Genomic DNA, 26462 nt, shown 5'->3' with positions numbered 1-26462 from the left:
GCCTCAGCCTCCCTGAGTAGCTAAGATTACATGTGTGCACCACTCACCAGGTTTTTTTTTTTCTTTTTTAGTTGAGATGGGGTTTCTTCATGTTGGTCATGCTCATCTCGAACTCCTGACCTGAAATGATCCACCCGCCTCAGCCTCCCAGAGTGCTGGGATTACAGATGTGAGCCACCGTGCCTGGCCAGGATTAAATATATTTAAAATTTTTAATATGAATAAATTTGTTAAGAAGCAAAAACCAGTGGTTGGGGCATTATCTACAGCCAGTGTAAAAAGAAAAAATTACTCAATGATACGTGCTGAAGCACAGTAAGGGAGATTTTATTCAGGACCACTGTGATAGGCAGAGGGACCACCACAATGACGTCTTGTAGTGGGAAAGTGAGATTGGGCTCAACTTCAATAATAACACAGTGGGAATATATAGCCAAGGAGCACAGTGGGGGTCAGAGGGTAGAAAATTACAAAGAAGAAACCTCAGGGTTAAAGAGGATTGAAGCTAAACCAAACTAACAGGATTTTTGCCAAAGACAGGCCAGGGTGACCGGATATCACCTGGGGAATGGAAAGAATGAGGAACTTGATCAGATATTGAAGATTATCAGATATCATGGATGAGGGCAGCTCCTGCCAAATTCACTCAGCAGGGTTCTTTGCTAAAACTGGATTTTACAAGAAAGTGGACAAATGGGCCTAGCAGAAGGTTAAGAAGCCTGACTAAAGTTTGGCCAAGCGAGGGATCTTTGTCACCAGATTGCCAGGATTCAAATTCTGCTTCTGAAACTTATTAGCTGTGTAGCCTTGGGCAAATTACTTAACCCACGGCCCAGCTTTCACATCTATAAAATGAGACTAATAATAATACATACTTACAGGATTGTTACGAGGGTTAAACGACTTAATATATGTACAGCCCTTAGGAAAAGTGCCTTTTAGCTGGGTGTGGTCACATGCACGTGAAGTACCAGCTACTAGGGAGGCTGAGGCAGGAAAATCTCTTGAACCTGGGAGGTGGAGGTTGCAGTGAGCTGAGATTGCACCACTGCACTCAGCCTGGGTGACAAAGAGATACTTTGTCTCGAAAAAGAAAGAAAGAAAGAAGGAAGGAAAGAAGGAAAGAAAGAGAGAAAGAGACAAGGAAAGAAAGAAAGAAAGAAAAAGAAAGAAAGAAAGAAAAAGAAAGAAAGAAGAAAGAAAAGAAAGGAAAGAAAGAAAGAGGAGAAAGAAAGAGAAAGAGAAAGAAAGAAAGAGAGAAAGAAAGAAAGAAAAAAAAGAAAGAAAGAGCACCTAGCACTTACATGTAATATCTAAGTGCCAGCTGTTTTTCTGAGGCAGCTCAACACAATAGCTAGACTCTAGAGCCAAACTGACAGTTTCTAATCCCAGCGCTACCACTTTCTACCTGAATATTGGAGAAGTTACTTAACTATCCTGTGCCTCAATTTCCTCACCTATCAAATGGGAGTGATAATAGTACTTGCCAGGAGGCGGAGCTTGCAGTGAGCCGAGATCGTGCCACTGCCCTCCAGCCTGGGCAACAGAGCGAGACTCCGTTAAAAAAAAAAAAAAAAAAAAGAATTATTGTGGGTTGATAACACAAAGTACTGTGGCTGGTACAGTAAGTTCAATGCAAATGTTTGCTTTTACCTGCCTTACCTGAGTGCCACTGGGGCTTGAAAAGGCGCATTGCTCTTTTTCTTTCCTCTGAGTCATGGAAACCCAAACAGCTTGGTGGAATTGTCAGGTAGCCCATCCTCCACGGACTCACTGAATACTCCCATGGGACAGCTAGGCCAACTGCCAGGATTCGTTCTGCCTAGGGTGCCCTGTCCCTAGGCAAAAGAAGAATTCATGCTGGGCACGGTGGCTCACGCCTGTAATCCCAGCACTTTGGAGGCTGAGGCGGGAGAATCACCTGAGGTCAGGAGTTTGAAACAAGCCTGGCTAATATGGCAAAATCCTGTCTCTACTAAAAGTACAAAAATTATCCTGGCTTGGTGGTGGGCACCTGTAATCCCAGCTACTTGAGAAGCTAAGGTACAAGAATCACTTGAACCCGGGAGGTGGAGATTGCAGTGAGTCGAGATCACACCACTGCACTCCAGCCTGGGCAGCAGGGCGAGACTCTATCTCAATAATTTAAAAAACAACAACAACAACAACAGCAACAACAATTCGTGCGAAAGAACAATTATCATTATTTGTATTTTATTTTAGAGACAGAGTCTCACTTTGTCACCCAAGCTGAAGTCCAGTGGCACGAACATAGCTCACTGCACTCTGACCTCCAGGTTTAGGCGATCGTCCTGCCTCAGCCTCTTGAGTAGCTGGGACTACAGGTTCATGCCACCACATCTGAACTAATTTTTGTATTTTTTGTAGAGATGGGGTTTCACCATGTTGCCCAGGCTGGTCTTGAACTCTGGTGCTCAAGCAATCCACCCGCCTTAACCTCCCAAAATGCTGGGGTTATAGGCATAAGCCACCGCACCCAGCCTATTTACATAAATTAAAACAACAAGGAGAGAGGTATAGAGTCAGCTGAAGGTTGTAACATATTTCAGTTGTCTCCAGTTCTGCTCTGCAACTGTTTTTTATTTAAGTATTTTTTGTGTCTAAATATTTCTCCACGTATTTATCACTTAGGTCTTCTGGACCTCAATTTTCTAATTTGCAAAATGAAAGGATTGTACTCAAAAATCTCTCACGATTGTTCTTGGTATGAAATTCTAAAATTCTAGCATTCTATCCACATGATACATAGTGTTTGGGTGCGGTGTGGCCTAGGAGAGATGAAATCTTAGTTTCTATTTGAATCAAAGCCAAAACTCAAATGCCACTGTTGGTGACAGCTGCCTAAACTGTAGATCTCAACAAACCTTATACTCTCTTGTTACTATGAAAGGAAAGCACCAAAATAAATTGTAACCTTTACGGTGATATGTATTTCTATGGCTAAATTACTATAAAACCCCTGAACTACTTGAAAACAACAGAATATTACAGGCCTGAAAGTTTCTAAAATTGTCTCAAATCCAAGCATAAATTTTAAGTTTAAATGAGGCATATATTACACACACATACACACACACACACACACACACACACATACACATATATGTAAAAGTGCTTTGTAGAGTTGATACATTTTACAAATGTAAGATGTGATCGTGTATAAAATCAATCTGGTCTTTAATAGAAGAGTTTTATAATAATAACTTGTGGTGATTGAAATCTCTAGTTATTTAGCAAGCATAGAGAAATTCTTTCTTCTAAACTGACATCAAAGCATTTCTAGTTAATAAGATGTCCAAGTAAGATTTCATGTATATGAAGTCATGCCAGTTGCCAGGAAGAGAAGCAGCTTTACTTTGAGGGTTTTGAGTTTCCACATTTGCTTTTAGCTTCTTTGCCAGAGGCACATACTTCTCGTCCACCCCAACAAATTTCTATGATGTTTTTAATAGCAAGGCATTTTTCCACTGCCTTTTTCAGATTGCAGAATGATTAATTGGTTGGCAAAATTTGTTGATCTGTTATTATGACTCCTAGTTTATCAAGTGATGATTAATTCTGTAGTATTCTTCAAAATATGGCTTGGGTTCATCTTTGTAGCAATACAGTGATCTATTTACCAATGTATATTTATTTGAAATACAATTTTTTGTACAAAACCGTATTATCATGCCTGAAACAATACAACATTAGCACACCTCTTCACATACTCTGCAGCATCTGTTTTGATATGTTTCTTGATCATATATTCACTCTTTCACTAATCACTACAGAAGATCTCCAGATTATTATTAACCAAGGTTTTCATTGTCATATATATGCGATCATTTTCTACAATTTGTATTTCAATGCATATAGTAAAATTCACACATCTATGAATTTTGACTAATGCATTCAGTCATGTAACCACCAGCACTGTCAAGATATAAAATTATTCCATCATCCAAAAATATTCTCTCATGCTACTCCTTTGTAGTCAGCCCTTTTCCCCAACTCTAACCAGTGGCAACTACTGATCTGGTCTCCACCCCGAGTTGCTTTTTCCAGAATGTCATTCAAATGAAATCATACAGCACGTAGCCCTTCCTGTCTAGCTTCTTTCACCTAAAATAATGCATTTGAGATTCTTTAATGGGGCTGCTTGTATCAATAGCTTATTCCTTTTTGTTGCAGAATAATATTCCTTTATATGTATGTAGCCCAGTTTGTCGATTCATTCCCCAGTATAAGGACATCTGGGTTGTTTCCAGTTTTGGGTGATTATGAATAAAGCTGCAATAAACATTTGCATGCAGTATTCTGTGTGACTGTAAGTTTTCATTTCTCTTGGGTAAACATTTTGGAGTGGGATTGCTGATCACATGGTATTTTATATTTAAATTTATAAGAAACTTCCAAACTTTCTCTCAAGCTAGCTGTACCATTTTTCACTCCCCCAGCTATGTATGAGAGTTCTGGTTGTCCCAAATACTCATCAACATTTAATACTGTCAATCTTTATTTTACTATAGCCATTCACTAGCATCTCATTGTGATTTCAATTTGTATTTCCTTTTTGACAAATAATGTTGAACATTTTTCCATCAACTTATTAGCTGTTCATATATCTTCTTTAGTGTGGCATCTATTTGAAACTTTTGCTCATTTTAAAACAGCAGGTTGCTTGTTTTCTTACTATTGAGATTTTTGAAAATTGAGGTAATATGTATATAACATAATATTTAACTTTTTAACCTTTCATAAGCATACAATTCAGTGGCATTAATATACTCACAATGTTTTATAACCACCACCAACATCTATACTCAATCATCCCCAACCAAAACCTGTACTCATTAAATAATGACCTCCCTCTTCGCCCTAGTATCCCCCAACCCCACCTCTCAGACCCTGGTAACCTCTATTCTACTTTCTGTGTCTATTAATTTTCCAATTCTAAGTACCTCATATAAGTGGTATCATACAATATTTGTCCTTCTGTGTCTGGCTCATTTCACTAAGCATGTTTTCAAAGTCCACCCAAGTTGTGGCATATATCAAAATTGCATTCCACTTTATGGCTTATTAACATTTTGCTGAATCTAATTAGCAAGTCTTAAGTGCTCCTTTTATGCACTGCTCTCAAGTCCTTTTTCAGATACACACACACACACATCTATACACACACACATGTATATACATATATATGTATTTTTTTGAGATAGGGTCCCACCCTATCACCGAGGCTGGAGTGCAGTGGTGCCGGAACAGCTCACTACAGCCTTGACCTCCTTGGCTCAATCAATTCTCCCACCTTTGCCTCCCAAGTAGCTAGGACTATAGGTGTGTACCACCATGCCTGGCAACATTTTGATTTTTTGTAGAAACAGGGTCTCACTATGTTGCCCAGGTGGATCTTGAAATTCCTGGCCTCAAATTATCTTCCCAAGTCAGCCTCCCAAAGTGCTGGGATTACAGGCAGGAGCCACCATGCCTGACCCAGATATTTAATTTGTAAATATTTTCTCCCAAACTGTTGCTTGTCTTATTATTTTCTTTGGAGTTTTTCAAAGAGGCAAAAAAATTAATTTTTATAAAGTCCAATGTATCAATTTTTTTCCTTTTAAAGACTATGACTTTGATGTCATATTTGAGAACTCCTTGACTAATCCAATATCAAAAAGATTTTCTGTGTTTTCTTCTAAAGTTTTAAAGTTCTACTGATCCATTTTGAGGTCCCTGATCCATTTTGAGCCAATTTTTATATAAAATGTAAGGTATGGATTGGGCTTATGTTTTACATGTGGATCAAATTGTTCCAGAACAATTTGTTGGAAACATTAACTTTTCTCCATTGAATTTCCTAGTAAAAAATCAATTGACTATATTTTTGAGGATTTATCCCTAGACTCTCTATTATATTTTATTGATCTATATGTCTATTCTTTTGCCAAAACCATACTGTCTTGATTACTGTAGATTTACAGTAAATCTTGACATCAGATAGTGTGAGTCCTTCAACTCCCTTCTTTTTCAAAATTGTTTTGACAGTTCTATTTCCTTCGCCTTTACAAATACATTCTAGAATTACCTTGTTGATATCTACAGGAAATCCTGCTGAGGCTGGGATTGAGGTTGGGGTGAATCCATAGATCAACTTGGTGAGAACTGATATTTTAGCATTTGTGATTATTTTTGGGTGCAACTATCTGATTCAAAATTTCTGCAATAAATCCTTCGCTTCTACTAAATAAAACATGATGTTGTTTTGTCTTAATGAACCTAATACAGGTATTTGAAATCAATTTCTTTCTGTATCAGTTGAGTTGTATGCAGGTGATTTGTGTTGTAATGAATTATTTTTAGCTACTACGTTTTAGTGATAGAAAGCTATAGTCATTTTTAATTTATTGATTTAGTTATTATTATTTAAATGACAATGCTCGGGGGGCGGAGCAAGATGGCCGAATAGGAACAGCTCCAGTCTCCAACTCCCAGCGCGAGTAACACAGAAGACCGGTGATTTCTGCATTTTCAACTGAGAAAGATTGTGGAAGAAAAATATGAAGAAAATAGCAAACGAATGCAAGAATTGAGATCTCGGAACTTTCAGCAGCTGAGTGTTGATGTACTCCATGAAAAAACACATTTAAAAGGAATGGAAGAAAAGGAGGAGCAACCTGAGGGAAGACTTTCTTGTTCACCCCAGGACGAGGATGAAGAGAGGTGGCAAGACAGGGAAGAGGAATTTGATGAACCGACTTTAGAGAACCTGCCTGAGCCTCAGCCTATTCCTTCCATGGACCTCCGCAAACTTGAATCAATTGTAGAGGATGCCACATCTGACCTTGGATATCATGAGATCCCAGAAGACCCACTTGTGGCTGAAGAATACTATGCTGATGCATTTGATTCCTATTGTGAAGAGAGTGATGAGGAGGAAGAAGAAATAGTGTTAGCAGGACCAGAGAAAGAAATCAAGAATGAGGATCCCAGCCTACTTACAGAACAAACCAACAGGTATATGATACTCCCCATTGGAAGCCATGGAACTGTTCAAGGTACTGACTGGACTCTCCCAGAGAGGAAAGGAAGTCTTCTAAGGTGAAGTTGGGGACACGGTGGCCAGGTTTATTATAATAGCTACTTGTGATAGGTCTGGCTTCTCAAGGTCCAGAGGCAGGCAGGGCCCTATAGAATTTGGAGAATCTGATCTGAACCATGTTGATAAAGGAAGAGCTGGAGTACACTGTACTTATTTGGGGGGTTGGGGGATGGCACACACCACATTGCACACTGAGGAGGGATTCGTATACAGCTATTGAATTAAAAAATGCAAGTGTCTCTTTAGCAGAGAGAATGGGATTTTTTATATACTTTTCTGTCTGGTAATCATATTTTGGGGTCATGTTCACAAATTAAATGCAAATACGAATTTGTAAAAAAAAAAAAAAAATGACAATGCTCTTTTTTGTTTTGGAACTATTTAGATCCTTACATGAGCTTAAGTTGTTATCTATTTATTTGCTGTGGTAAAATACACATTACAATTTACCATTTTAACTGTTAAGTGTAAAATTCAGTGGCATTAAGTATATTCACATTGTTGCGCAACCATCACCACCATCTATCTCCAGAACTTTTTTCATCTCCCCAGACTGAAACTCTGTACCAGTTAAACAATAACTCCCAATTTCCCTCAGTCCCTGGTAACCACCATTCCACTTTCTATCTCTATGAATTAGACTACTCCAAGTACCTCATATCAGTGGAGTCACACCATATTTGTCCGTCTGTGACTGGCTTATTTCAGTTAGCATGTCTTCAAGGTTCATATATATTGTAGCATGTGTCAGAATGTCCTTCCTTTTTAAGGCTGAATAATATTCCATTATATGTACACACTACATTTTGTTTAGCTATTGATCTGTCCGTGGATCCATGGACTCTTGGGATTACTTTCACCTTTTGGCTATTGGGAACAATACTGCTATGAACACTGGTGTATATACACAGCTTTTCAGTTCCTGCTTTCAATTCTTTGCATTCCACAAAGTAGAATTGCAATTCTATGTTTAATGTATATATATATATTTTTTGAGACAGAGTCTTGCTCTGTCACCCAGGCTGGAGTGCGGTGGTGCTGTCTTGGCTCACTGCAACCTCTACCTCCCTGGTTCAAATGATTCTCTGGCTTCAGCCTTGGGAGTATCTGGGACTCCAGGTGGGCACCACCACGCCTGGCTAATTTTTGTATTTTTAGTAGAGATGGGGTTTCACCATGTTGCCCAGGCTGGTCTCAAACTCCTGGCCTCAAGTGATCTGCCCGCCTCAGCCTCCCAAGGTGCTGGGATTACAGGCATGAGCCACTGCACCTGGCCCTATGTTTCATCCTTTGAGGAACTGCCATACTAATGAGCTAAAGTCTTATTTGATCTTCTTGTTTAACATTGCTTTTTATGTTATTGTCAGATTTATGAGTAGTATGTAGAAAAGGAAATGAATTTTAGACATTAGTCAATGATATTGTAGACAGTGGGGAAAGTCAAGAAAAATGTAAAGGAGATACTCTTCAAGGAAGGAATTCGAACGTCTTGCACTTATGTCATAGGATCATTGGAATGTCACTCTTTCAGCAGGAAGCCTCTGTGGCAGGTGGTGCCCTTACCTGAGTTTTGCTCAAGCCTGCTGAGCTCATTCCACCCATTTGGCCTGGCAGGCCGCGCTGGTCTCATGCTACCAGCCCAGATCCCATGCTTGCCAAAAGCGAGCCAGGCACAGAGCAGGGAGGGTGCATGAGCGAGTGAGCACGGGGTCTGGCTACTGCTCAGAGCCAGGCACGCTGGCTGCTCCAGGTAGCAGCACAGGCACCGACTGGTCGCAAGCCTGCAGCTGGATCTGATACACCACAAGCAGCTTCCGCTGTGGGCGCCCGCATCTGGACGAGGGAACACGGTGGCGCCCAAAAGCTTGGAGATGCCAGAAACCACAGAGCTCCAAAGAGGGTGTCACAGCCCTGGCTCGGGGAGCCCCTAGGTCTGGGCTCGCAGAAGGGCTGCGGCTCTTCTCTCCTTGTCGCCCACAATGTGGCCAGTGGGAGGTGAGGGGGCGTGTTACAGCCCTGTTTGTGTTACAGCACTTTCAGTCCCACCATTCAGCAGGCTCGAAGTTCTTGTCCTGTGTCTAGGAAGAATGAGGTACAGGGATAACTGGAGGGTGAGCAAGGCAAAGAGGTGCTTTATTGAATGACAGTACACAGGTCTCAGGAGGCCTAAAGTGGGTAGCCCGTTTCCACAGGCAGGTCATCCAATGAGTGCAGCTCTCAGCGGAGAGGAGACCCAGAGTAGGTAGATCCTATCGGCATATGGGTAGATCCTATCGGCCTATCCACAGGCAGGTCGTCTAGACATTTCCCTGAGTTTGGCTGAGTCCAGGGTTTTTAATGGGTTCAGAAGGGAGGAAGTGCATGCTGATTGGTCCATGAATAGGCCTGGAAAAAGGACCAGAAGTTCTCACTCCCGGCTGTGGACTCCACGCTAAACTGACAGTCTGGCCGCTAGGCTTCAGACTGTCCCTGGCTTGAGGGTGGGGCTTCACTGGGGACCCATCCCTTTCTGCCCAGGAGCCTGTCTGCCTCCTGCCACCATCTAAATGTCACCCATGGCACCCAGGATGCTTGTACCCACACTGAGTCACCCATAGCCCCCCTTGGCCTCCCTCCAGTGCTTGTTGGCACCCAAAGTCTGGAGGGGGCTGTGGTGGCAGGGTACTGGTATGTCAGCTCCTGGGCCTGGCCTCAACTTTGCTCTGAAATCGGAGCAGGCGCCAGGGACAGGGAGAGGCCAGGCAGCGGGAGCAGGCACTTTTGAGCCTGTGGGGGCAGGGGGCTTCCTGGTCCCGGTGGGCACGGGATGCCTGGGTCCGCAGCTGTGGCTGAGTGGCTGCAGCTGCGCCCAGGAAGGTGGGGCTCCCACCTGTTTCCAGCTCTCACTGGCTTCACAGAGCATACAGCCCTGACCACACCTCCCCAACTGCAGCCTGTGTCTTTGCAGCGGCTGCTACAGATGAGCCGCTGCTGCCATCACTTACACCACTACTGGAGCTGCAGTATGTTCACAGAACCATTATTTGCTTTCTAAAATTCTATTAATGTGAGAGATATAGTCAGCATCTGAGTTTATTTTTTATTTAATTATTTTTTTAGACGGTGTCTCGCTCTGTTGCCCAGGCTGGAGTGCAATGATGCAATCTCGGCTCACTGCAACCTCTGCCTGCTGGGTTCAAGCAATTCTCCTGCCTCAGCTTCCCAAGTAGCTGAGACTACAGGTGCATGCCACCACGCCCAGCTTATTGTTGTATTTTTAGTCGAGATGGGGTTTCACCAACATGGTTGGCCAGGCTAGTCTCGAACTCTTGATCTTAGGTGATCCGCCCACCTTGGCCTCCCAAAGTGCTGAGATTACAGTCAAGAGCTGCCGCGCCTGGCCAGAATGTTTTTAAATTTAATTTTATTAGTATGCAAGAGAAAAAAAGCTAATATTGCAAATTCCTTAGCCCTGGAAAGGGAAGGTTTTGTACCAGGTTTTAAAAAAATTAACAATTTCTTTAATAACAATTTTATGGCCTCGTTCAGAATTTACCAGAATGCTGTTTTTAAAAGTTTATGAAGGCTGGGCATGGTGGCTTATGCCTGTAATCCCAGCACTTCGCCATCATGTCCAGCTAATTTTGTACTTTCTGTAGAGACAGGGTTTCACCCTGCCCAGGCTGGCCTCAAACTCCTGGACTCAAGGGATTCTCCGCCTTGGCCTCCCAATGTGCTGGGATTACAGGTGTGAGCCACCGTATCCAGCCTATCCTATATTTTAAAGTACCTCTTTGTACTTTCTCCTCAATAATTCCCTCTCCCAGTAGTGGCTGTCCACCTACATCATCCCTTTTTACTACGCCTTTTGGAGCACGCTCCACAAACAAACAAACAAACACAAACTATTTTCTCAAGAACATTGCATTTCCTTTAGAGTGTTTTACTCTTTGAATTGCCTGCTAGAAAGCTCAGGGCCAATTCTGTGAATAAATTTCACTTTCTTCTTTGTCTTATAATCTTATTCTCCCTTCTTGTTTGCTTTGTCTCTAATACTTAAAAAAAAAAAAAAAAAACTTTGCTGTGTTGTTAACATATTTGTAAAACTTCCTTAGTACCTTTTAGAACAACACGAGATTATAATGAATGAATACTCTGGCACTGGCTGCTAATTGTCTATCCTAAATCTTGCAGCCATAAGGAAAAAATGAAATCATGTCCTTTGAAGCAACATGGATGCAGCTAGAGGCCATTATCCTAAGGGAGTTAATGCAGAAACAGAAAAGCAAATATCACATGTTCTCACCTATAAATGGGAGATAAACACTGGGTGGTATACACAGACACAAAGATGGAAACAATAGACACGGGGGGCTCCAAAAAAGAGTAGGGATGGAGGGTTGCAACGGTTAAAAAGCTAACTATCAGATGCTATGTTCACTACTTGGGTGACAAGATTATTAGAAGCCCAAACCTTGGTAGCATGCAATATACCTGTGTAACAAGCCAGCACACGTACACCCTGAATCTAAAATAAAAATAAATAAATAAATAAAATAACCCCCAGAGAGCTAGATAGCTAACCATCTCCGCTATGTGAGAACACAGTGAAAAGATACCATCTGCAAACCAGACACTGAGTATGCTGGTTCCTTGATCCTGGACTTCTGGCCTCCAGAACTGTGACAAATCAATTTCTGTTGATATATATAACCTTGCTTTCTTTCTTTTCCTTTTCCTTTTCTTTTCTTTTTTTGTTTTTTGTTTTTTGAGACAGAGCCTCTCTCTGTCATCCAGGCTGGAGTGCAGTGGCACAAACTCAGCTCACTGCAACCTCTGCCTCCTGAGTTCCAGCAATTCTCCTGCTTCAGCCTCCCCAGTAACTGGGACTACAGGTGCCTGCTACCACACCCAGTTAATGTTTTTGTGTTTTTAGTACAGACAGGGTTTCACCATGTTTGCCAGCCTGGTCTCAAACTCCTGGCCTCAAGTGATCCATCCGTCTTGGCCTCCCAAAGTGCTGGGATTACAAGCATGAGCCACCGTCCCCAGTCATCTCTCTTTCTTTACTAATGTAACACTAATTTTGCTCATTTATTTTGATCAATGTGCCCTAAATCAAACATAAAGTTGGGGGTGGTCATAGTTGACATGATTTTAGCCAATGAGATATAAACAGAAGTCTACTTCAGAGTTTCCAGAAAAACTATTGTTTTACTATTAAAAGGGGGCAAAGTCAGGCTGGGTGTGGTGGCTCTTTCCTGTAATTCCAGCACTTTGGGAGGTTGAGGCAGGCAGATCACTTGAAGTCAGGAGTTCAAGACCAGCCTGGCCAACATGGCGAAAACTATCTCGACTAAAATTACAAAAATTAGCCGAGTATGATGGTGTGTTCCTGTAGTCCCGTCACTTGGGAGACTGAGGCAGGAGAATCATTTGAATCCGGGAAGCGGAGGTTGCAGTGAGCTGAGATCGCACCACTGCACTCCAGCCTGGGCAACAGCACTGTCTCAAAAAAAAAAAAAAAAAAAAGGTGGAGGTGGGGAGGACGGGGAGGGAGGCAGAGTCAAGTAGGCACACACTTTGCCCTTTTCTCCACCTCTTCTTCCTGTCCATATCTGGAACATGATGCTTGGCTTTACAGAAACCATCTTGGTACCATAAAATTGAAAGCCACATGTTAAGAATGGTATCACAGGAAGCAAGCAGTATGCTTCCCTGATGATCTCAGGAAACTGCAGTGCCAACCCTGAAATGCTTATTCTCAGACTTTTTATTTTGTAAGGTCAGGAAACTCCCTATTTGATTAATTCACTCTAGGTCATGACTCTATTACATACAACCAGATACAAACCTAACTCTTACATATTCTCTATCTCAGTTTTCCCCTGAATGTGCCTCGCCCTGCTCTTGACCTCACTGGCTGCCCTCTTACCACACTTTGTCTACAACCCACTGAGAAAACGTTGTTCATCCTCTCACACCCTATGAAACAAACGCCACAGAGAAGGGGTCATCAATCTCCTTTTTTTTTTTTTTTGTCAGTTTTAGACTTTTATTCTTCCTCTCCTGTGTAAAATCACTTTCTTCTTCAAGGTTCACACCATTGTTTTCATCCTCCAGCACTCAACAGCATTGTCATTATGCAATCTCTCAGGAAATGCTCCTCAATCTTACTCTCTATCCATAATTTCATAATCATTCTAGATAGTTTAAATATTGATATTCAATCTTTTTTCTTTTTTCTCCTTCCTTCTCTTTCCTACCTATCTTCCTTCCTTCCTTCCTTCCTTCCTTCCTTCCTTCTTTCTTTTGTGTGTGTGTGGTTTTTTGTTTTTGTTTTTATTTTTGTTTGAGATGAAGTTTTTTGCTCTGTTGCCTGGGCTGGAGTGCAGTGGCACCATTTCGGCTCACTGCAACCTCTGCCTCCTGGTTTTGAGCAATTCTCCTGCCTCAGCCTCCCGAGTGGCTGGGATTACAGGCACCTGCCACCACACCCAGCTAATTTTTTGTATTTTTAGTAGAGACGGGGTTTCACCGACATGGTTGGCCAGGCTGGTCTCAAACTCTTGACCTCAGGTGATCCACCTGCCTCAGCCTCCCAAAGTGCTAGGATTACAGGTGTGAGCTACCACACCCGGCTCCTTCCTTCCTTCCTTTCTTCCTCCCTCCCTCCCTCTCTTCCTTCCTTCCTTCCTTCCTTCCTTCCTTTCTTTTGTGTGTGTGTGGTTTTTTTGTTTTTGTTTTTATTTTTGTTTGAGATGAAGTTTTTTGCTCTGTTGCCCGGGCTGGAGTGCAGTGGCACCATTTCGGCTCACTGTAACCTCTGCCTCCTGGGTTCGAGCGATTCTCCTGCCTCAGCCTCCTAAGTTGCTGGGATTACAGGCACCTACCACGACACCCGGCTAAGTTTTTGTACTTTTAGTAGAGACGGGGTTTCACCATCATGGTTGGCCAGGCTGGTCTCAAACTCTTGACCTCAGGTGATCCAGCTGCCTCAGCCTCCCAAAGTGCTAGGATTACAGGTGTGAGCTACCACACCCGGCTCCTTCCTTCCTTCCTTTCTCCCTCCCTCCCTCCCTCCCTCCTTCCTTCCTTCTTCCTTCCTTCCTTCCTTCCCTCCTTCCTTCCTTCTTTTATTCCTTCCTTCTTTGAGACAGGGTCTGTCTCTGTCGCTCTGGCTGGAGTGCAGTGGCATGATCTGGCTCACTATAGCCTTGACCTCCTGCAAGCTCAATCAGTCTTCCTGCCTCAGCCCCCTGAGTAGCTGGAACTATAGGCACAAGCCACCACACCCAACTAATTTTTTAATTTTTTGTAGAGACAGGGTTTTGCCAGGTTGCCCAGGCTGGTCTTGAACTCTGAACTCAAGCAACCCTCCTGCCCAGGCTTCCCAAAGTGTTGGGATTACAGGTGTGAGCCATCACGCCCGGCCTGATATTCAGTCTTGATCTTGAAGTTTCTTGACTTCCTTCAATCATTCCAATAGCCCATTCTCAAAGCCACATTCTGGGCTGTGCCATCTCCTTGAGCTCCAATCTGTCATGTCTTTTAAATAAAGATGTATCTTAGAAATTCAGTATAAAGTTAATTTTTTAAAGATTTTTTAAAATCAGCAAATATTTATTTACAATGTTTGCAGTTATGATAAGTGTGGACAAATCTTACCACTTTATTTACTTATTTTGAGATGGAGTTATGATCTGTCACCCAGGCTGGAGTACAATAGCGCGATCTCGGCTCACTGCAACCTCCGCCTCCTGGGTTCAGGGGATTCTCCTGCCTCAGCATCCCCAGTAGCTGGGATTACAGGAGTGCGCCACTATGCCTGCTAATTTTTGTATTATTAGCAGAGATGGGGTTTTGCCAAGTTGGCCACGCTGTTCTCAAACTCCTGGCCTCAAGTGATCTGCCTGCCTTGGCCTCCCGAAGTGCTGAGGTTACAGGCGTGAGCCACTGCGCCCAGGCTTACCACTTTATTTTGCATTTACTATGTGTGTTTTTCTTTTATTGTTTTTCTCCCTATTTCGTTTTTTGTTAGAGTAGTTAAATCTATTAATTTGATTTTTATTTTAACTGTTTAGGGGTTATAGATTCTATTTCTGTTTTAGCAGTAACCAATAAGGTTTTTCTTCACAGTTTTATTGAGGTATAATTGTATATTGTATGATTTACTCATTGTAAGTGGATTATTCTTCAATGATTTTTACTACGTTTATACAGTTGCACAACCATCACTACAATTCACTTTTAGAACTCTTCCATTGTCCTCTGAAGTTTCTTTGTGTTCATGTTCAATCTGCCCTCTGCTCAATCTTAAGCACACACTGATTTTCTTTCCATCTCTACAGTTTTGCTTTTTCTAGAAATTTCACATAAGTGCAGTCATACAACGTATACTCGTTTGTATCTAGCTTCTCTCATTTAGCAAAATAATTTTTTTTTTTTTGAGACAAGTTTCGCTCTTGTTGCCCAGGCTGGAGTGCAATGGTGCAATCTCAGCTTACTGCAACCTCTGCCTCCCCAGTTCAAGCAATTTTCCTGCCTCTGCCTCTAAAGTAGCTGGGATTACAGGCACATGCCACCACGTCCTGCTAATTTTTTGCATTTTTAGTAGAGACGGGGTTTCATCATTTTGGTCAGGCTGGTCTCGAACTCCTGACGCAGTTGGCCCACCTACCTCGGCCTCCCAAAGTGCTGGGATTACAGGCATGAGCCACACGTCTGGCCTTAGCATAGTCATTTGAGGTTCATCCATGTCATTGGCTATATCAGTCATTCACTCCTGTTTATTGCTGAATAGGATTCAGTATGGATATACCATTCTTGTTTATTCATCAACTGATGGATATTTGGATTTTTTCCCAATTCCTGGCTATTATGAATAATGTTGCTATGAATGTCGCTATAGTTTGGATATTTGTCCCCCCAAACTTCATACTGAAATTTTATCCTCAGTGTTAGAGATGGGGCCTAATGTGCAGAGTTTTGGTCATAGGGAAGGATCCCTCATGAATGTCTTGGTGTCATCCTTGTGGTAATGAGCGAGTTCTCATTGTATTAGTTCCAACAAGAACTGTTTGTTAAAATGAACCTGGCACCGCACCCCACTCCCTCCTCACCCTGCCTTCTCTCTTCCTTATCTCTCTATGTGATCTCTACAGTGCCAGCGCCCCTTCGCCTTCTACCATGAGTGGAAGTGGTCTGAGGCTTTTGCTGGATGCCCAGTCTTCTAGCCAGCAGAACTGTGAACCAAATAAACTCTTTTTCTTTATTCAGCCTCAGGTTCCTTTATAACAACACTAAATGGTGGCTTGGTGTTTGATAGGCCTGAGGAATTGAAAGATGAGAACCTATAGCAACTGGCTGAGGAGGCAGGGCAGAGATGCAAGAGAGATGCTTCTGCTTTGAGAAGTAACTACATTCCCCTCTGACAGAAGCCAAAGGTGCATGACTATCAGGGATGAGGTGTGGAGCCCTTGGGAGAATTATCAGCCGAGGGTCACTTAAAAAGTGCACCGGGCACGGTGGCTCACACCCGTAATTCCAGCACTTTGGGAGGCCAAGGTGGGCAGATCACTTGAGGTCAGGAGTTCGCGACCAACATGGTGAAACCTCGTCTGTACTGAAAATACAAAAATTAGCCAAGCATGGTGGTGAACACTTGTAATTCCAGCTACTCGGGAGGCTGAGGCAGGAGGATTGCTTGAACTTGGGAGGCGGAGGTTGCAGTGAGCCGAGATCGCACCACTGCACTCCAGCCTGGGCGACAGAACAAGACTCCGCCAAATAAAACAAAACAAACAAACAAAGTGTTCTGGCCTGGGAGGGCTTCTGTCAAAGGTAAAGGAAGTTCTCCCCCAGCCCCAAGAGATGGTCTGTGTGAGTGGACTGAGAATTTACAGAAGCAGCAATGGCCACTGAGGAAAACGATTTCATCATAGCACAGGCAGTTGAGTAAACATAAACCTAAGAACCTAAAAACACACCTGCGAGAGAATCTGCTTTAAATACTTGCAAGCCTAGAGAGCATACTGTCATCCTAGAGTGGTATCCGTCACATAAGAACTCTCCGCGCCCCCTTTCCTTTCATCTCTCCTTACGCCTCAACTCTCAAGGGGCCAGAAGCTATGAGTATCAAGCTGAGGGAGAAGAAACAAAGAGAGAAAAGAAACTTATCACATCTCCTCTTCCAGGTATGGGAGAGGCTGGCCTGAAGTTGATTCGAACTGTAAGAGTGATGATTTCATTCTAAATCAACTTTAGATTATAATTCTTACCGAAAAACTGGAGATGCTAATTTCCATATTCGGACTGTGTTTTGCAACTTAAAGTGAGCATAAAACTGTCTATTTTCTAAGGGATACCTAAAAAGTCCTTGGGGGCCTCTTGGAGCTCTCAACAGGGCAGCAAAACTACTTTCCTCCTTTAATAAATGTTAAAGGGATAGTGGTAAACCACATAAAGCTAGTTCATCAATTACAACCCTTGGGTTGAGCATGTTAAATAATATGGTTACGATTTCCGTATCTGCTGTTATTTCTAGAGATTTAAAAATGGAGGGTGTTACTGCTCATGAGATGTGTTTTTAAAAAAATGAAGGAGGGCCGGGCGCGGTGGCTCAAGCCTGTAATCCCAGCACTTTGGGAGGCCGAGACGGGCGGATCACGAGGTCAGGAGATCGAGACCATCCTGGCTAACACGGTGAAACCCCGTCTCTACTAAAAAAATACAAAATTAGCCGGGCGAGATGGCGGGCGCCTGTAGTCCCAGCTACTCGGGAGGCTGAGGCGAGAGAATGGCGTAAACCCGGGAGGCGGAGCTTGCAGTGAGCTGAGATCCGGCCACTGCACTCCACCCTGGGCGACAGAGCGAGACTCCGTCTCAAAAAAAAAAAAAAAAAAAAAAAAAAATGAAGGAGATGCTGGAGGATTTAAATAATCTAACCTTTTACCTCTGAAATCTTATTTTACTCTGATTTCTGAAAATGCCTTCCTAATTTTCCAGGATTCTTACCCTTTCACCATTTTTACTTCTTATCTACCAGCCTAATAAATCTGTTTTTCCTCAACTTGGACTCAACTTCTTTCTTTTCTATCCAAGATGCTCTAGTGCATTATTTCAACTTACTATCCCATTTCCAGAATTCACTGTATCTCATCCTTGCATTAATTCTGCAATCTGCCTTTTCTAGTCTACATGTGGACTGCTGTACAACACTAAAAGAAAAAAAATTATTTAATTCCACACCTGGCAAATTCCTAGTCTCCAAACTCAGCTGTACTCCTAGTACTTATTTGCAGACCTTTATATATATTATTGGATCTGTTCCCTCCTCCATTCACTTTCATAGCTATTGTAATTTTTTCCCACTCATTTCAAGCTCTGTGCCCTGAATGAATTTGTACTTCATAGAAAGCACTGAAGTGGCTGGGCACAGTGGCTCATGCCTATAATCCCAGCACTTTGGGAGTCTGACACAGGCAGATCGCTTGAGACCAGAAGTTCGAGACCAGCCTGGGCAACATGAAAAAACCCTGTCTCTACAAAAAAAAAAATCCAAAAATCTAGCCTGGCATAGTAGTGCATGCCTGTAGTCCAAGCTATTTGGGAGGCTTAGGTGGGAGAATCTTGAGCCTGGGAGGCTGAGGCTGTAGTGATTCATGATTGTGCCACTGCACTCCCACCTGGGCAACAGAGCAAGACCCTGTCAAAAAAAAAAAAAAGAAAGAGAGAGAGAAAGAGAGGAAGGAAGGAAGGGAGGGAGGGAGGGAAGCAGTTTTTGTCACCAAGTTCTCTCCTTCTCAGTTCTATCTACAAATGTATTAATATCTCCATCTCCTTCCCTATTCCCTCTTGTCTCGGGTAGAGATTATTTCCCCCTGGATGAATCTATTCTGTTCACTTGTGTTCTGAGTCAGGCTGCAGGCATTACTAGTGGTTCTTATTAAAATGCAGATTTTGATTCAGTAGGTCTAGGGTGGGGCCTGAGATTGTGCATTTCCAACACATGATGCTGATGCTAGTGGTTCATAGACCACATTTAGAGCAGAAAGGCTGTTATTTGATATTCCCTTATCTCCTTTTGCTCTACCAATTATCCTTTCTCCTTGCTTTATTTTCAAATTCTCTAATGGCTTTTCAGGATATAAAATGTTTGAATTTGTCTTATCTTAAAAAGTCTTTCTCCAAAATAGGAACACTTTTACACTGTTGGTGGGAGTGTAAATTACTTCAACCATTGTGGAAGACAGTGTGGCGATTCCTCAAGGATCTAGAACTAGAAATACCGTTTGACCCAGAAATCCCATTACTGGCTATATGCCCAAAGGATTATAAATCATTCTACTATAAAGACACATGCACATGTGTGTTTATTGCAGCACTATTTACAATAGCAAAGACTTGGAACCAACCCAAATGCCCATCAATGATAGACTGGATAAAGAAAATGTGGCAAATATACACCATGGAATACTATGCAGCCATAAAAAAAGAATGAGTTAATGTCCTTTGCAGGGACATGGATGAAGCTGGAAAGCATCATTCTCAGCAAACTAATACAGGAACAGAAAACCAAACACCACATGTTCTTACTCGTAAGTGGGAGTTGAACAATGAGAACACACGGACACAGGGAAAGGAATGTCACACACAGGGAAAGGAATGTCACACACTGGGGCCTGTCAGGGGGTGCGGGGCAAGGGGAGGGAGAGCATTAGGACAAATACCTAATGCATGAGGGGCTTAAAACCTAGATGATGGGATGATGGGTGCAGCAAACCACCATGGCACATGTATACCTATGTAACAAACCTCCACATTCTGCACATGCATCTCACAACTTAAAGTATAATTAAAAAAAAAAAAAAAGCCTTTCTCCAAAACATTTTCTAAAGTCATCACCCAGTCTCACACCCTACCATTTGGATTAAGTTCCCGCCTCCATTCACTTTCATAGCTGCATTTTCAATTTATCCATTGCTGCATTACAAATTACCCTAAAGCTTAGCTAAAAATAAGTTTCTGTAGAACAAGAATCTGGTGTCAGCTGGGCGCAGGGGCTCACACCTATAAATCTCAGCACTCTGGGAGGTCAAGGCAGGGGGATCACTTGAGGTCAAAAGGTTGAGACTATTATGGCCAACATAGTGAACCATGTTTCTACCAAAAATACAAAAATCAGCCAGATATGATGGTGCATGCCTGTAATCCCAGCTACTCCGAAGCCTGAGGCATGAAAATCATTTGAACCCAGGGGATGGAGGAGGTTGCAGTGAGCCAAGATTGCGCCACTGTACTCCAGCCTGGGCGACGGAATGAGACTGTCTCAAAAAAATAAATAAAATAGAGAATAAATAAATAAAACATGTCTAAAAAGATGGAAGCTAAAAAAAAAAAAAAAAAGAATCTGGGTGTGCCTTAGCTAGGTATTCCACCTTGGAGTCTCTTACAAGACTGCAATCAGGATGTCAGCTGGGGGTAAAGTCATTTCAAATTTGTCTAAGGGAGGAACCATTTCTGAACTCATTCTTCTGGTTGTTGGCAGAACTCAATTCCTTGCAGGTTGTTGAACTGAGGGCCTTAGTTCCCTATTGGCTATTAACTGGAATTTTCCATCATTTCTTTGCCATGTGGGTCTCTCTAGGGCAGCTCACAATGTGGCAGCTGGCTTCCATCTGAGTGAGCAGAGACTGTATGAAAGGGCAAGCAAGATGGAATCTAGTCTTCTATAACCCTTGGAAGTGACATTCTATCACCTTGTTGTAGTCTATTCGTCTATCCTTTTTTTTTTTTTTTTTTGAGACGGAGTCTCGCTCTGTCACCCAGGCTGGAGTGCAGTGACTCGATCTCGGCTCACTGCATCCTCTGCCTCCTGGGTTCCTGCCATTCTCCTGCCTCAGCCTCCTGAGTAGCTGAGACTACAGGTGCCCGCCACCACACACAGCTAATTTTTGTATTTTTAGTAGAGACGGGGTTTCACTGTGTTAGCCAGCATGGTCTCGATCTCCTGATCTCATGATCCGCCCGCCTCAGCCTCCCAAAGTGCTGGGATTACAGGCGTGAGCCACCACGCCCGGCCTGTAGTCTATTCTTTAGAAGCAAGTCACTAAGTCTAGCCCACACTCAACGGGACGATATTGCACAAAGGCATGAGAACCAGGTGGCAGGGATCACTGGGAGCCATCCTAAAGGCTGTCTACCATGCCTTCAAGGCCAGGCCTCTCGAAAAAAATCTACGCTTGCTCTCTCCATTCTGTCAACTTTCTTCACTTTTCTTTTTTCTTTAGCCCAGAGATTCAACTTTCCCTAAATAAACACTCCCCACTTTTCAAACCTTTAGATTTGGTTTTCCCCTTTCAACAATTACTAAAGATGCTCTTATTGTCAAATCCAAAAATCACTTGTCACTACTCACCTTATTCGACCCTTTACTTAGGTTTCATAACAGCACTCTCTCCTGATTTCATTCCTATTCCTCAGACCAAATCCTTTTCCATACTCTTTCCTAGCTCCTCTTAATCTACCCATATTTTAAAAGTAGATGGTTTTTAAGTTCCTATAGTTCTTATTCTTCTTAATCTTTATACAGTATTCTCCTCTTCACCTACAGCTTCCATTATCACAAATACATTAGAATGCCAAATAATTTTCACTTTTGAGACATTTGTGGGACAGGCAAAAGTTAGAAACATATTTCTGACTTCTAGCTATCCCACAAACGTCTCAAAAGTGAACTCCTCCTTTCTCTCTAATATATTTGTCTTCTTGCTTTTTGTTTCCTGGTTAACAACAACGACCTACCCAACTGCCCATGTGGGAAATCAAGATTCATCTCAGAATCTTGACTTTCTGTCACCATCCACATCCAGTGAGGCCCTAGGTCTGGTCACTTTCATTCCTTTTGTATTCTAGTCATTCTTCTGCCTGTTCTATCATTTTTTACTCCCTCAGTAATGTCTCCTCCACATTATAAATCCCAGGAGGATGGGGAATGTACCTTGTTAACTTCCATAGCCCTGGCCCTGACCCAGGCGATAGGGTTCTTGCTAAATATTTCTTGTCTGGCTGCTCAAAACTAAAATTTAGTGCTATGCTAGTGCTTAAGGTCCTTAATGATTTCTAATTATTTATCCAAACTCCTTAGTAGCCTGTAAAAGATATTCCATTATTTAAGTATGTAGATGTGCTTGTCCATATAACAGATAGGCCCAGAAGCCTAAATTTTGTGAGGTCTTCAATCTGCTTTTACATTTTCTCTGTTACTTCCTTAATTGTCCAATTGTCCATTGCCACTTTTTTTTTTTTTTGAGACGGAGTCTCACTCTGTCACTCAAGCTAGAGTGCAGTGGTGCAGTCTCGGCTCACTGCAACCTCCACCTCCCGGGTTCAAGCGATTCTCATGCCTCAGCCTCCTGAGTAGCTGGGATTGCAGATGTGCACCACCACACCTAGCTAATTTTTGTATTTTTAGTAGAGATGGGGTTTCACCATGTTAGACAGGCTGGTCTCGAATTCTTGACTCAAGTGGTCCACCCACTTCAGCCTCCCAAAGTGCTGGGATTACAGGCATGAGCCATTATGCCTGGCCATCCACTGCCACTTCTTATGCTGCCATCGTGCTTGCTACCACCTGCCTTGTCCTCCTTTCAAATCTGTTGCTTCCATGTTACTTCTACAGGCAGGGAAAACAGGGACTGACTGGAAATCCAAAGCGCTGTCTTTTCGGCCAAGTTCATGAGCATTAGTGTAGAAATATTACTTCTCATTTATCACAGTGATCCCCCTTATTTCCTACTTCTTGGTCATATTATAGAGAAGAGAAGTTGTTGGACCAATATCTTTTAGACAAGTGAAGTATAATCACATACAGCAATAAAAGAATTATTTACGTCAGCTATGGCTATAGTTTCTATGTGGGAGAACTAGACTATACATAAATCAATAACCCAATACTTAAATCTGAGTAAGTTATGAATGACTCTCTCATTCATTCCATTTCTCAGTTTATCCCCAGTCCTTTCTTATCCTACTTTCCTAACACTGCAATCTCAAGAATAAAATGGTGGGTGCAGGTCAATGTATATAACCGTTAAAGAGAAGACTAGACAAAGTGTAATGCAGCTGGGTCTGGTGGTACATGCCTATAGTCCCAGCTACTAGGGAGGCTGAAGTGTGAGGATCACTTGAGCCTGGGGGGTCGAGGCTGCAGTGAGCTATGATTCGATCTCAAAAATAAATAAATAAATAAAAAAGAATAAGTATATTGCCTTTACTTTCCTATATAATAATATTTAGTGGCAAGATCATGTGAAATCAGTTGGCTGGGTATGTATTTGTCCCTCCTACCCCTGATATTAAGTTTACTGAGTTACGAATATATTTAAGTAGATATATCACTTATACTTTTTAAAAGGTCTATCACAAGCTACTTGACCCCTTCCTGAAATGAAAGCAAAAACTAAATCCAATGGACAACCCTATCTGCAAGTGAGCTGATGAGCTCTGCTAACATAGGGCAAATAGTTTTTGGAAACATCTTAAGTGACAATATTCTCAGGAGCTGTCCATTGGCCTAGGTAGATGTGAAGATACAGACACAGGAGAAAAGCAAATAACCAATTAGAATTGGCTGTGAGAGCCTAGTGTGGAAGAATGCAACACAAGTAGTTTCCATTGGAACTGAGGCTTGTTTATTCTGCTTATCTGGAGGCAGAACCAATAATCCCAATGATCCCAGAATGATGATAACTATTTTTCTACACTTAAAAAGAGCCAATTAAGGCTGGTGCAGTGGCTCACGCCTGTAATCCCAGCACTTTGGGAGGCCGAGGCAGCCGGATCTTGTGAGGTCGGGAGTTCGAGACCAGCCTGACCAACATGGAGAAACCCTGTCTCTACTAAAAATAGAAAATTAGCCGGGGGTGGTGGTGCATGCCTGTAATCCTAGCTACTCAGGAGGCTGAGGCAGGAGAATCATTTGAACCTGGGAGGTGGAGGTTGCAGTGAGTCGAGATTGCACCACTGCACTCCAGCCTGGGCAACGAGCAAAACTCCGTCTCAAAAAAAAAAAAAAGAAGCCAATTAGCAGAACCTTTGCAAATGGGCCAATTCCTGCTCTTAGTATCAGAATACAAATAAATCTTTGCTGATTTAATGCTGGTTTGTCATGTACCTTGAGTTGTTTCATATTAGCAGAGACAGATTTACATCCATTCTTATGCTTTCTGGCTCAGTGCCTTTTGCAACCACCTGAATGTACTTAAGAGACAGAAGGGTGACGTTCATATTTTGAAAACAAAACCAAGTGACATGACCTTAGCTTCTGTCAAATGCCATGTCTGCAACCTTTAAAATTAGTGGAGGAACATCTATAAGGCTTTATGTACCAAAACTGGGGCTGCTACATAGCACATCTTTGTTGGATTTCATAGAGACCTCTATTCGGCTCTCCCTTGATTTACTTCTTTTAGCTCAAGCTGATCTAAATCTTAATTATCTTTAAGGACTCTGCCTTTTCTATTTATCTCCACTAGTTTTTACTGTGTCATTGTGCAACTTGGCTTCTGTCCTCAGCCAATCTCTGATTCTGCTTTTGCTTTATTTTACTGGGTCTTATTGACCTGCTTGTATCCTCCTCTGTATCTAGTTTCAACATTTGTCCTGCTTTTGTTTTGGCTCTTCCCTAACAGTCTGCAGAGACTTTGATTCATCATGTAGCACAAGATAAGGGGAGCTACGTTAGAATACTACCAGCTGGTTTATCAGCCCCTCTGGCCTCCCATCTTCTAAAAATGATTTTATTTGTAGTCTTGTTAGTTGAAGCTGGCTGACAACCTTGTATTATGACCTTTAAGTAAGAATCTTGCTATGGGATTGGATAGAAAGTAATGTTTCTTCACTCAGTTCCCATCCTTCACTTTTTTTACCATGAACGCTGAATACCCATGAAAGATAGTGTTTAATTTACTAAACGAATGCAAGCTAAAGCAGCCTTTTTGAAATAATTTGAAGTTGTTATTTCACAAAAACAAATGTGGAATGATAGACCCATTAATTAAAAGACAGAAATTCAGGAGAAAAAAGTCTCAATATTTTTTCTACAAGTAATTAATGACACCATATGTGAAGCTAAGTGATTTCTATAATTTGCAGATTTGGTCTCAGCTAAGAGCTAAAACTGTTCATAGCAGCACTAAGGAGACCTGTACCCTTACAGGGAAATTATAAAATTTCATATATTTTAACTCTTTCACTACTGCCAACATTCAGCACAGTTTTTTTCCAGTGTTAATTTCAATGTGTTTGTTGTGGCATTATTAAAGCAGTCACAACAGAGCCTAGCACATAGTATATGCTTTTGCAATTTTTTTTTGAGGCGGAGTCTCACTCTGTCACCCAGGCTGGAAACAATGGGGCAATCTCAGCTCACTGCAAACTCCGCTTCCCAGATTCAAGTGATTCTCATACCTCAGCCTCCTGAGTAGCTGGGATTACAGGCATCTGCCAGCATGCCTGACTAATTTTTGTATGTTTAGTAGAGATGAAGTTTCACCATGTTGGCCAGGCTGGTCTCGAACACCTGACCTCAAATTATCTGCCTGCCTCAGCCTCCCAAAGAGCTGGGATTATAGGCGTGAACCACTGCACCCAGCCTGCAATTTTTTTTGAGACTGGGTCTCGCTTTGTTGCCCAGGCTGGAGTGCAATGGCACTGTCATGACTCACTGCATCCTCAACCTCCCAGGCTCATTTGATCCTCCTACCTCAGCCTCCTGAGTAGCTGGAACTACAGGTGCACACCACCACACTTGGCTAAATTTTTAAATTTTTTGTAGAGATGGGATCTCACTATGTTGCCCAGGCTGGTCTCAAACTCCTGGGCTCAAGTGATCCTCCTACCTTGGCCTCCCTCAGTGCTGGGATTGCAGACATGAACCACAGCACCTGGCTGATCTTTGCTATTTTATGTTAAAATTATAAAAATGGATTAGCATCAAGATGGTGCTGAATGGTATTTGGCCAGGAATGTCTGAATTAGTCTTGGGCCTGTCACTCCTTTCTGTGACAGTGTTGAGGAAGCTATTGCACAATGGGGCAAATCAAGACAAAGTCATATTTCATTGCTAGCTGTATCTTTGGCTCCAAACCTCAATGCAAAACTCCAGAGAGCTGGTCCAGAAAAAGTGTAGTATTCCACTTCCTTAGGTTGGTGGCTACAAACGCCAACACCCAAAGCAAGTCAAATGGCACATCTAGTCTCTCCTTCCTGCCTCATCACCTCATTCATCCTCAAGTTTTGAAATTTGCCTTTCCACTGGTATGAAAAGAACATCTGCCAGATCTAGAGAACAAGGGACATATACGAGCAAAAAGTT

The sequence above is a fragment of the Trachypithecus francoisi genome, unplaced genomic scaffold (genome assembly GCF_009764315.1).
Source record: "Trachypithecus francoisi isolate TF-2019V2 unplaced genomic scaffold, Tfra_2.0 Lachesis_group11, whole genome shotgun sequence".
Lineage (NCBI taxonomy): Eukaryota > Metazoa > Chordata > Mammalia > Primates > Cercopithecidae > Trachypithecus > Trachypithecus francoisi.
The sequence above is the reverse complement of the archived record's forward strand: the minus strand, read 5'-3'. Positions refer to the sequence as shown.